The sequence below is a fragment of the Choloepus didactylus genome, chromosome 2, assembly GCF_015220235.1.
Source record: "Choloepus didactylus isolate mChoDid1 chromosome 2, mChoDid1.pri, whole genome shotgun sequence".
Lineage (NCBI taxonomy): Eukaryota > Metazoa > Chordata > Mammalia > Pilosa > Megalonychidae > Choloepus > Choloepus didactylus.
This window is the reverse complement of record NC_051308.1, coordinates 37495298-37507987: the sequence shown is the minus strand read 5'-3', so window position 1 is coordinate 37507987 and position 12690 is coordinate 37495298. Positions and strand designations below refer to the sequence as shown.

Genomic DNA, 12690 nt, shown 5'->3' with positions numbered 1-12690 from the left:
AACCTTCCCAATACTGCAGAACAACAGAGAACATCGAAATAGAACACTCAAGTTGTTGGCCAAAACACAGAAAACTTAAATCAAAGTCCAAAACCTAGCCTGGGCCTGACGTGAGGGGAAGAGCATCATGCAAGAGAAAGAGCAGGTTTTCCAGAATCATAACCCAGATGCCACCCTGCCTTTTACCAGTGATATGACCCAAGCAAGAGCCTCCATTTCCTGATCTGTTAGAAGAGGAAGGAATAATAGTTTGGGGGCATACAAAGGAAGGATCTGTGTTAAAAGCGTTCATCAAGCACCATGAAATGCCAGCTAATGATATCTTCCAAATATTCCCTCTCACATACCCAAGTCACCAGAGATGTTTGTTACCATCTTCTCAATGCAACCCTCATTTGGCACTTTATGTCTGCAATCAGGTTCATCCTGTATTGGAGGGTGAGAATAAGCAATTCGTCTCCAATTTACCACTGGGAAAAGCAGAGCAAAGTACAGGAGGTGAAAGGGACATGTGGCTACAGCTAGAAATGAAGACACTTGGCAAGGAGAACCAGATGCCGCCGGCTGCCAACTCCGAGCTCTCACTTTTAAGGTGTAATGCCATGCAGGATCACCTCCAGTCTGGAGTAAAAGATGTAGCAAAATGTACTGTCATCATCCTTGCCAGGTATCCATAATTTATAAATCTGCTTCCCCCTTTTGCCTGTGGTAGCTTAATTTCCCTAGAAACACTGGTTTCAGTCTACAATCGTTAGCAGAGAACACAAGGCCCATAGAGCATAAACCCACAGTCAAGCTAAATGATGATGATGGTCCTGTCTTCCTGCCTGTCCTGGCTGGGGAGCTCATCTCTCACCAGGAACCATACCCCCGAGCTGCAGGCTCCAAACCAGAACAAATGCATTCCCATCACCATACTGCAGGGTATAACCAAGAGATGCTCAGTGTTAACAGGCTGGATTCCTCTCTGGAGAGTGTAAGACCGTGGCCAGCAGGTGAAGAGGTGATAACACTGTATGGTTCCAAGACACTTAGTATGATGATTAAGCGCTGTTACAAAGCACTTAGTGAGAACCTTACACAGAACAGCACAGCAGCAAAAGCACAGAGTCAGGTTTCAAAGAGCTGGTTTCCAGTTCAAGCCTGCCACTTTCTAGCTGTGAGGCCTTAGCTAAGTCTCTTAACCTCTCTGGTCCACAGTTTCCTTACCTACAAAATGGGGACAAGTGATGCTTGGCTTTGTCTACCTCTGAGAGTGTTAGGAGAATCAAACAAGATCACTCACATGATGGTATTTTTGTGAACTTAGAGATATGACGTGAAGGTGGTTGTGATGAAAAGCTGACGATAATGATGATGATGACTAATTCACTACCATATCCATTTTTAGTGAACAGAATAATCATGATTAGAACTTTGTGAAACATTTATTTCTCAAAAGATTTTCTTTTCTATAAATGAAATTGTGGTAATACACCCACAGTGAACTCTTAGAGTGTGGAGCAGATTAGATTCCAGAATTTTCTGCTTCTTCAAAGCCCAGCCAAGAGGCAATGAGAATTTTGATGCCTGAGAGTTTTGCTCTCAGATAAAGAGCAAATCCTGATTAACGGCTGTGATCAACTAGTAAACTTCAAGCATATGTTTGCTTAGCTTTCTTTCCCAAGCCAAATTTTGTCAAAGTAGGTTTGCTGAATATGACTCCCTGCCTTGCTAAAGCAATATTTTGCAAATTTAAATATAAAGATAAAGAAGATATATGCTCTTGTTTTAGAAAACAATTAGTCATGGGTACTATGAATTTTCTAATTGTTCTTTCCTGAATATAGATAGTAATCCCAAAAGATAAATGCAACTCTCTTCTATGACAGAGTGGAGCCTTTCAGTTCCTAGGGCCCAGGGTAGGACCACAGAGGGCAGGAGACATGTTTCCTCCTCCGAGTCACAGTGGTAAGGCTGGTGAGGAGGTTCACATGCCATGTCCTGCAGGGGTATCAAGGTCAAGTTGGAAGAGGATGTCAAACCAAGCTGTCAGCTGTGCGGATTCAGGCGAGCAATGTAATAAAGGGAACAGGGAAAAAAAAGGGAGGTTAAGCAACAGGATGAATTCAAGATTCAAAACCTTTGGGAGCATTTTAACAATGGCTAGAATGTGTTTGCCAATAAGAGGCAGGTTCTCTTAAGTGGGTTAGAACAACATAATATTTTGTTAGCTGTATGATTCCAAAAATATGCTCATTTAATATTTTTAAATACTTTGCTTAAAATGTGCAGCACTATGCTTTCATATGGAATCAGAAAGGTATGGTGTGGGATTCCAGTCAAACAAGATGATGGCATAAGACATTCCAGGGTGCTGTTCCCCTACAGAATCTTTGACAGAGTCATAGTCCCCAGAACTACAGAAAACAGTTAAAGGACTGCAATAACTGGGCAAGTGCCAAATTAAGAAAACGCAGCTTTATCCTTACTGGCCCCTTACCTGTGCTCTCACTGTGGTTCTCTGGCCTGTTCCAGAGAAAGCCCTAGGCACGTAATCTATGTCAGTGCCAATCTATCAGATGGCAAACTGAAAGACTGAACCAGAAAACTCAGCTCTGGCTCACCCTCCCAGAATATTCCCTGCAGGCAGAAGCAGGGTGAGGACAGCTAAAGTCGTGTTAGAAACACTTCACTCAAAGCAGCCTAGGGCAAAGGATTACCCTCTTTAAGTTATACAATAGAACACCCAGGAGGGGAAGGAAGTCATTTCATAGGGAGTACAGGGGGCATTCCAATACCTGTAAACAGGAATTCCCAAGACCACAGGCAAGCATAAGCCCAGGACAAGATGCAGGCTCAGAAAAGAAGAAGAGACCCCTACACCCCACATTTACCTTGGGTTGATCTTCTTGATGGGAGGGCTAAATTCTGAAGGAGAACACCAGCCAACACAGAGCCAGTGTGCAAAGATTGTGACGGGTGTTTTCTGTACTGGATTGTTCAGCTCCGGCACAAAATCCCATAGTTAACACTTTAAGATATTAAAATATACACTGTGCAACAGAAGATTACAAGACAAACAAGGAAAGAGAAAATCAGGGTCCATCCGAAGGAATAAGACAAAAATCCAGAAACCATCAATGAAGAAGACCAGACACTGGACACACAGGAGAAAGACTATCAAAAATGATCTTCAGTATGCTCGAGGAGATAAAGTACAGCATAGAGAAAAATCCAAAGGATATCAGAGAAATAATGAATGAACAATATGAGTGTCTCAATAAAGAGAAGAAATATTTTTAAAGGAACCAAAAGAAACATAGGAGTTGAAGAAAATGATAACTAAAATAAAAAATTCCCAAGAGGGTTTCAACAGCAGATTGGAGCTGGCAGAAAAAAAGAATCAGTAAACTCTAATACAAGACAGTTGAAATGATGAACAGAAAGAAAAAAAGAATGGAAAAAAAAAATGAGCATAGCCTAAGAGACCTGTGGGGCACCATCAATCATAGTAATATATGCATTATTGAAGTCTCAGAAGGAGAAGAAAGAGAGAAAGAGGCAGAAGTAATCTTCAAAGAAATAAATGACAGAAAACTTCCTAAACTTAATAAAAGACATGAATATGCACATCCAACAATTCCTACAAACCCCAAACCGGATAAATTCAAAGAAAAACATGCTCAGACACATGGTAGTCAAACTGCCAAATGCCAAGGACAAGGAGAGAGTTCTGAAAGCTACAAGAGAAAAGCAATTTGTTATATACCAATAAGATTAAATGCCAGTTTCTCATCAGAAACCATAGAAGCCAGAAAGCAGTGGGAAGAAATATTTTAAGTGCTGAAAGACAACAATTGCCAACCAAGAATTTTGTACATGGCAAAACTGTCTTTCTAAAATGAGGGAGAGGTGAGGACTGTGGGAAGATGGCAGAGTAGAGAGTTCCAGGACTCAGTCCTTCCACACAAGCTGCAGCCAAAAGAAAGCAGAAGTAGCAAAACTAATTTCAGATAAAATAGACTTTAAATGCAAAGATGTCAAAAGAGACAACAAAGGACACTATACTAATAAAGGGGACAAGTCACCAAGAAGAAATAACAATCATAAATGTTTATGCACCCAATCAAGGTGCTCCAAAGTACATAAGACAAACACTGACAACACTCAAGGAAGCAATAGACATTTCTACAATAGCTGTGGGAGACTTCAATACATCACTCTCTTCTATAGATAGATCATCCAGACAAGACCAATAAGGAAATTGAGAACCTAATCAATGTGATAAATGAATTAGACTTAACAGACAAATATAGAGCGTTATATCCCAAATTACCAGGATATATATTCTTCTCTAGTGCTCATGGAATGTTCTCCAGGATAGATCATATGCTGGGACATAAAACAAGCCTCAATAAATTTAACAAGATTGAAATCATTCAAAGCACATTCTTTGACCACAATGGAATGCAAATAAAGTCAATAACCATCAAAGAATCAGAACATTCACAAATATGTGGAGGTTAAACAACACACTCCTAAACAATCACTGGGTCAAAGAAGAAATTGCAAGATAAATTGCTAAATATCTAGAGACAAATGAAAACAAGAACACAACATATCAAAATCTATGAGATGCAGCAAAGGCAGTGCTGAGGGGGAAATTTATAGCTCTAAATGCATACATTAAAAAGGAAGGAAGAGCTAAATTCAAAGAATTAATGGCATAACTGAAGAAGCTAGAGAATGATCAGCAAACTAACCCTAAAGCAAGTAGAAGAAAATAAATAACAAGGATTAAAGCAGAAATAAATGATATGGGGGAAAAAAACAATAGAATAAATAAAACCAAAAGTTGGTTCTTTGAGAAGATCAACAAGATTGACAAACACTTAGCTAGACTGACAAAGTCAAAAAGAGAGAAGACCCAAATAAATAATATCATAAATGAGAGGGGGGACATTGCTGTAGATCCCAAAGAAATTTTTAAAATCATAAGAGAATACTATGAACAACTGTATGCCAACAAACTAGCCAATTTAGAGGAAATGGATAATTTCCTGGAAACACATGAACAACCTAGACTGATCTGAGAAGAAAGAGAAGATCTTAAGAAACCCCTCACAAGTAAAGAGATCCAATCAGTCATCAAAAAGCTTCTTACAAATAAAAGCCCAGAGCCAGATGGCTTCAAAAGGGAATTCTACCAAACTTTCCAAAAAGAACTGACACCATTGTGCTCAAACTCTTTCAAAAAATTGAAGAAAATGGAACACTACCTAACTCATTTTATGAAGCTACCATCACTGTAATACCAAAATCAGATAAAGATGCTACAGGAAAGGAAAACTACAGGCCAATCTCCATAATGAATATAGATTCAAAAATTCTCAACAAAATACCTGCAAATTGAATCCAAAGACACGTTAAAGAAAATCATACACCACAACCAACTGGGGTTCATCCCAGGCATGCAAGGGTGGTTCAACAAAAGAAAATCAATCCATGTAATACAACACATTAACAAATCAAAAGGGAAAAATCAAATGATCATCTCAACAGATGCTGAAAAAGCATTCAACAAAATTCAACATCCTTTTTGGATAAAAACACTTCACAAGATAAGAATGGAAAGAACCTTCCTCAATATGATAAAGGGTACATATGAAAAACCCACAGCCAGCATAGTACTCAGTGGTGAGAGACTGAAATCTTTCCCCTTAAGATCAGAACAAGACAAGGATGCCCGCTGTCACCACTATTACAAGTATGATTGCCACACTGAAGGCAAACACATTCGTCAGGGGTTATTTAAAGGCATGTAACCCACAAAGTAACACTATAAACATAAATAAGTGTTAGCATGATATACTTATAAGGTATGACGTTGGCACAAAGGGTTAACAGCAGAGGTATATGGAAAAACTACCCATTACATATTATAGACTATATTTAATAGGAATATCTTACCAGCACTAATACTACGGATGAACAATTAGCAACTGATAAGAACTCTGGGATGTTTTATACTATAATAATTGTTTAAAATTGAGAGTGATGATTGTACAACTAAATGAAGATAATGTGAAAAACTGTTTATCTTGGGACAGAATATATGTTAAGTGAAATTAGGAAAACACTGCTTAATAAATGAGATCCTTGATCTTAAGGCTCGCTCTTGTGAAACTTAGGGCTGTAAATGAGAGGCTAAGCCTTCCTATTATTATGCCTAAGAGGCATCCAGAGAACCTCTTTTGTTGCTCAAGTGTGGCCTTTCTCTCTCTAAGCCCAACTTGGAAAATAAATTCATTAACCTCCACCCCATGAGGGACATGACTCCCAGGGGAATGAATCTACCTGGCGACATGGGACATGACTCCCAGGAATGAGCCGGGCCCTGACAGTGAGGGACTGAAATGCCTATTTGACCAAAAGGGGGGAAAAAAAGGTAACAAGCTGAGGTCACAGTGGCTAAGAGAACCCAAATACAATCAAGAGGCTATCCTGGAGGTTTCTCTTATGCATACTCCAGCTAGACATCCCAAATGGCCACAGTATGCCATGCCCTTACCAAATGTAGTTCCCAAATACGTAGGTCCCTACCTGAGATTCTAAAAATATTCACTAGCTAAGTTTTATCTCTCAGAAACTTAAATCCACCATAGTGTTCCTATGACAGCCAAGTCCTAAAACCCAGAGGCAACAGCCTCTTTAAGATCAACTATCAGATGCAGCCCCCTTCCCCATACTGTCAACACCCCTCTTCAATATGAACAAGTTAGGGTGCTCACTGCCCAGACAGCCCTGAAGACGGAAAAAGAGATTAAGTGAGAAGAAGGGGTAGCAACAAACAAGATAAGGTTTAACAAAAGATTACAAATACTGTTGAGTGAAATAAGCCAGACACAAAAAAAAACAAATATTGTATGATATCAGTTATATGAAATAAGCAGAATATGCAAATTCATAAAGTCAGGACTAGCATACAGGTTACCAGGGCCTGGGTGGGTGTCGGAAATGGGGATTTAATGTTTAATTGGTATGAAGTTTCTGTTTGCGGTGATGGAGAATTTTGGCAATGGATGACACTAATGAAGGCCTAACTTTGGGAATGTAATGAACACCACTGAATTGTGTATTTGAAAGTGGATAAAATGAAAAATTTCAGGTTGTATATAAGTTATGAGGATAGAAAAAGCAGAGAACTATACAACACTAAGAGTGAACCCTAATGTAAACTATGGACCATAATTAACCATATAATTACAATAATGTTACATCAATTGTAACAAAGGTATCAGACTAATGCAAAATATTTAAAATAGGGCAAACTGGGTGGGGAGTATATGGGAACTCTACTTTCTTCATGATTTCCCACAAACCTACAACTGCCCTAATTTAAAAAAAAAGTAAAAAAATTTAAAAGGCATGGTGTCAGACTAGTGGTTTCCTAATCAATCTCCTTGACTAGAGGAAGGCTTCCCTCATCCATTCCAAGCAGATGAAGGTCTGTCCTCAAGGAGTCCAAAGAAGACAATCCCACAGCTTTCCCAGTTAATTTATTGTGTTAGAAATTCTACTGTGCTTATGACAGAAACTCTTTCTCCTGGAGTTTATGCTTCCCAATTCGAAAACCAGCAAGCTAATATTTGCTTCACCTTGTCCATTATGCCATGATCTCTGCTATATTTTTCTAATGATCACATTAATTAAGTTTTTCAAATGCATCAAATTTGCTTTTATTATTTTCAGGGACATCAAAACAGGGATCATATACTTACAAATGTGTTCACCAGAGACCATGTGAACAGTCAGGTCTAAACTTCACTTAATTATTACCAGGAAGAAAGACAAGCTCCTTGGCACCCAGCTCAGGTGCTCAATCAGAACTGAGTACCAGACCATACTCGGTGCAACTGGACACACACCATGGCTGAAGTCAGGAAGCTGAACAGTGCAGCCCCCACAAGACTTGTAACACAGGTTCTTACAGGAAGGTTCAGCACTTGGGCTCCCCTTCCATCAGGCCTCGGTCCCTGTACATCAGGAAGTTTGCCAACCATTCCCAGGACACCCCTTCTTCTCCCAGTCCCTTCCTTAAGAAAGAGCTGGAGATACTGGAAGACAGTCACTATCTTTTCCCTGAAAAATGGATCCCAGCAGCCTATGTGCATGGCTATAAGGGTTGGATTATTTCTCTAAGTCAGCTTAAAGAAAGTCCTACCATACTAGACTTCTAGAACATGTTTTTAGAGGGAGAAAGTTGCCCCAGACTCCCAACTACTTTCTCTCCATCTCCAACATCTCTCCACATACACATGCACAAATAAGCCCACTGACCATGCCTACTGAGCCAAATCCATTTATTGGATGCCTCCTGTGATTAGATATTGTTCTGAATACTTCACATATGTGATTTCCAAATCCCACATCCCCCTTCTGACTGAAGTTTTTCTTTATTCTTCCTACTGATACTGAAATGGAGGCTCAGAGAAGGTCAGAAACATGCTTAATCAAGGTCATGCTGCTCATCAGTACTAGGAACACCACTGCCAGGATGCAGGCCCAGCTCCATCCTGGTCCAAAGCCTGGGCCCTTGACCAGGCACACCGTTGGCCCCTTCACGCAGTGAGAGCAAGGCGGGAAAAGAGCACTGCCTCTAAGTCTTTACTTAGATAAATCCCCTTGGAAATAATTTATCACCCAGGGTACTTGGTTGAAATAGAGGTGGCTTCTTTTATTGCTTTATTCCTTTCAGATATTTTGGCTCTCTTCTTTGAGTGTTTTTCTCTTTCTTTGATCCACATTTAACATGTGAACACTTACACATATTCATAATATCCCCTCATTTGCATCTCACCAAGGCACAAGTCAAAATGCTTTTGAGTATATTATCCATCTTCCATTGTTTTCTTTTCCTGCTTTGCCAGTTATATGTCTTTTTTTTTTTCAATGCAGCCATGTAAAATAAAGATGCATTTGTTCTAAAATTGAAAATGAATCTGGCAAGAAAGGGTTAAATCATGCAGCATGTGGGGAGGACCAGTCCTCCTGTGGATCATTTCTTCTCCTTTCTTACATTAAATGGTTTCACAACAGTATTGTGAATGTGAGGATGCAAATTTCATCCCCCGGAAGCCTGATTTAATAGAACATTTTTTTAAATATTCAAAAATTTAAAAACAAGGGCTACACTCAGCAGGTAAACCCACTGCCTTCCCCTCTACATGGGACATGACTCCCACAGGTGTAAATCTCCCTGGCAATGTGGGACATGACTCCCAGGCATGAGCCTGGACCTGGCATCATGAGATTGAGAACACCTTCTTGAGCAAAAGGAGGAAACATAGTGAAACAAAATAAAGTTTCAGTGGCTGAGAGATCTCAAATGGAGTTGAGACGTCATTCCAGAGGTTATTCTTACGCATTATTTGGATATCCCTTTTTAGTTTTTAGTGTATTAGAATAACTATAAGTAAATACCTGAAACTGTTGAACTGCAATTCAGTAGCCTTGATTTTTTACGACAATTGTATAACTATGTAGCTTATACGGTGTGACTGTGTGATTGTGAAAACCTTTTGGATCACACTCCTTTTATCCAGTGTATGGACGGATGAGTAGGAAAAAGGGGGGCAAAAATTAAGTGAAAATATAAACTGGGATGGGAGGGATGGAGTGTTTTACATGTTCTTTTTTACTTTTTTAATTTTAATTTTAATTTTTGAGTAAGGAAAATTCAGAAATTGATTGTGGTGATGAATGCACAACTATACGATGGTACTGTGAACAACTGATTATACTCTAAGTGGAGAGGATTACCAAGCTATATACTATGTTATTTAATAATAGACTTCTGCATCTCCAGATTAGCTTTCAATTTATGAAACTACACACTTTATAAAACATTGATCCATTTAGTATACTACAACTCTCTACCCCGAACATCCTCCTCTCCTCTGACCTTCTTCCCTGCCCTACTTCTCCCTCCCCTGGCTCACCTCACTCATCCTTTGAGGCTCAAGTTAGACATCTCTTCCCCCAGAACTCTGCTCTGACTCCCCAGGTCTGGGTTTAGGAGACCCACCTATGGACCCTCAAAATATTATGCTCCCCCATCACAACTCTTTAAGACCTGGCCCACAGTCCTTCTTTCCACTCTTACTCTTAACCAGATCCTGGAAGATCTTCATGTCTATGAAGATTAAAAAAAAAAAACACATGTGATGAACCTTCCAACAATGTGGTCTGCAATTAACAGATCTCCCTAACTGCACTCACAGTTACTCCACTGTGTAGGAACTTCACAACCTCTGGCCACACACTGGGTTTCATCCTCACCCAAATATCTTGAACTCTATCTAGTATTCCACTCTCTGGCCATATTCTCCTATCCTCTAAGTTCACTATTTCTTCATTCCTAATACACTTGCTCCCTGGCATCATTGAATACTCCAGTTTCTTGGCTCCTTCAATTTTCTCTCTCTCCCTCCCTCCCTCTCTCTCTCTCTCTCTCACCCTCTCTCTCTCTCTCCTCCTCCTCTCATCGCCTCTCTCCTTCTCTCATCTCTCTCAATCTCTCTCTCTCCTCATCTCTCATCTCGTCTCTCGCTCTCTCCTCATCTCCTCTCTCTCTCTCTCTCTCTCTCTCTCTCTCTCTCTCTCTCCACCAGAAGTACTTTTCCTTCCCTACCAAGCTTACACCCTCAGGTGGTTTTTCTGAACTCTCCTCTGGCTGAGGAGAGTATTTGTATCTTTCTACCACATCTGCTCAGGAAAATCCCAACCCTGAATCAATGCTCCAATCCCTGTTCTCTATCACTACTCCTACACAGCTGCACACTGCTGACAAAAACAGGTAGCTCAGGGTTAGCTTCACTATATACTCATGGCTTCCAAATTCATCTGAGCTTCCAGCACTGCCCATCAAACCTTTTACTTGTCCTTGGTCAATGCTCTCTTCCATTCTCCACAATACTTATTCCAAATGTTGATCATTCTGTTTCCTACCCAGCCCTCTGATCCTCTCATTTAGTGGCTGATCTTGACTCCTTCTTCAATGAAACAGAGGTTAGGAAATGTGATCCCCCTCATATTTTCTCATGCCTATCTACTACCTTAGTTACATCCACACCAGTGTTGGTTTCTTCCCTCCAACTTCAGAAGTTATGGTAGCCTCCCGCCAATTAACGGTCAACCTTCTCCCTCAGATCCTGCTTCCACCTCCTTGAACACCATCTCCTCCAGAACCTTTTTCCATAAGTTATTCCCACCTTCACCCTCTTCTATGGATTACATGCAAGAAGCACAAGGGATCGTTTCAGGCTTCAAAGAATTTAAAATGTACTTTGAGAGAAAAGATTCATAAATATTGAGCCAAATATCAAAGCATACGGGCAGGACAGGTAAAATCCTCAGCCTAATGCAGTTTCATGAATCTACCACTCAATCATAAAAAACCAGTACTGGAAGGCACCAAGAAGTCATCTGATACTCCTGTCCCAGGGAGACATCCAGCTAAATGGACCAAGAAAGACAGCTGTGTGACCTCCCATTAAAAACCTCCAGAGACAGAAATTTCTACAAGTTTCCACACCAAGTTAGCAGTTATATGCCCTTAGGGGCATTCAGGAAGGATATATTTTGATGGTAAGCCAATCCTTTCAATTTTTCCTATTTCTTAAAATGCCTCATTCAAAAAGACCACAAGGCAATCAACTAAACTTACTTTCTGGAAATGAATAATGTGAAGTTCTGGGAAAATGTAGTCATTGCATCTGAGTTACAATAGCTCAATTTCTTCTTGGAGGACTTGATGGCCTCCAGGAGATAACTTAAGAATAAGAGGTTTGTGCCTGGTATCTGACAGTGACCTTAGCATTTCTGGAAAGTCTCTCTCTCTCTCTCTCTCTCTCTCTCTCTCTCTCTCTCTCTCTCTCACACACACACACACACACACACACACACACACACACACACTTATTGCTCCAACCAGAATCTGAAATCTCTTCTTCCCTCTGCTTTTCCACTTCTTCCTGGGAGATTTAGTCTGGAGCCTTGGAATTTGCCTGGCCACCCTGGTGGAAGTCATCCAACCCTGTCTTGTCCCAGTGACTGACAGAGACTTGGCAACAAAGCCATTAACCCTGCTCATTTGGCCAAACCCAATTCAGGAATCACTAGGCTAAGGCTCTCTGTTGGCCAACAGCTCCACACATCAACTCTGATTTCCTCTAGCCTACAGCATCTACAGATAGACATCAGACTAAGTGTGAGGACCACTGCCCAGAAACAGCCAGAACTCCCCAAAGGCCCCTGCCAATGAATGTGAGACCTTCTGTAATAACCATTAGTAGAGTAAAGCCATTTTTAAGGTTCTTGCTTATAAATATTTCCCTTATAATACAGTCAAAATTTATGTCCAAGATATATATCCCCCAGATTTTCCACTCCCAAAATAGTTTTCCTTCTTGGAGGGATTTAGTCACCAAAATGCACGAAGAGAGGAGGGCGGGGCAAGATGGCAGACTGGTGAGCTGTAAGTTTTAGTTACTCCTCCAGGAAAGTAGGTAAAAAGCCAGGAACTGCGTGGACTGGACACCACAGAGCAATCTGTCTTTGGGCATACTTCATACAACACTCATGAAAACGTGGAACTGCTGAGATCAGCGAAATCTGTAAGTTTTTGCGGCCAGGGGACCCGCGCCC

The 12690-nt window shown here is 40.5% G+C and overlaps 1 pseudogene; it reads left to right on the top strand.

The window, feature by feature from the left end:
• LOC119511431 overlaps positions 1–12690 on the top strand; it is a 55145-nt pseudogene that overhangs the window by 20761 nt on the left and 21694 nt on the right.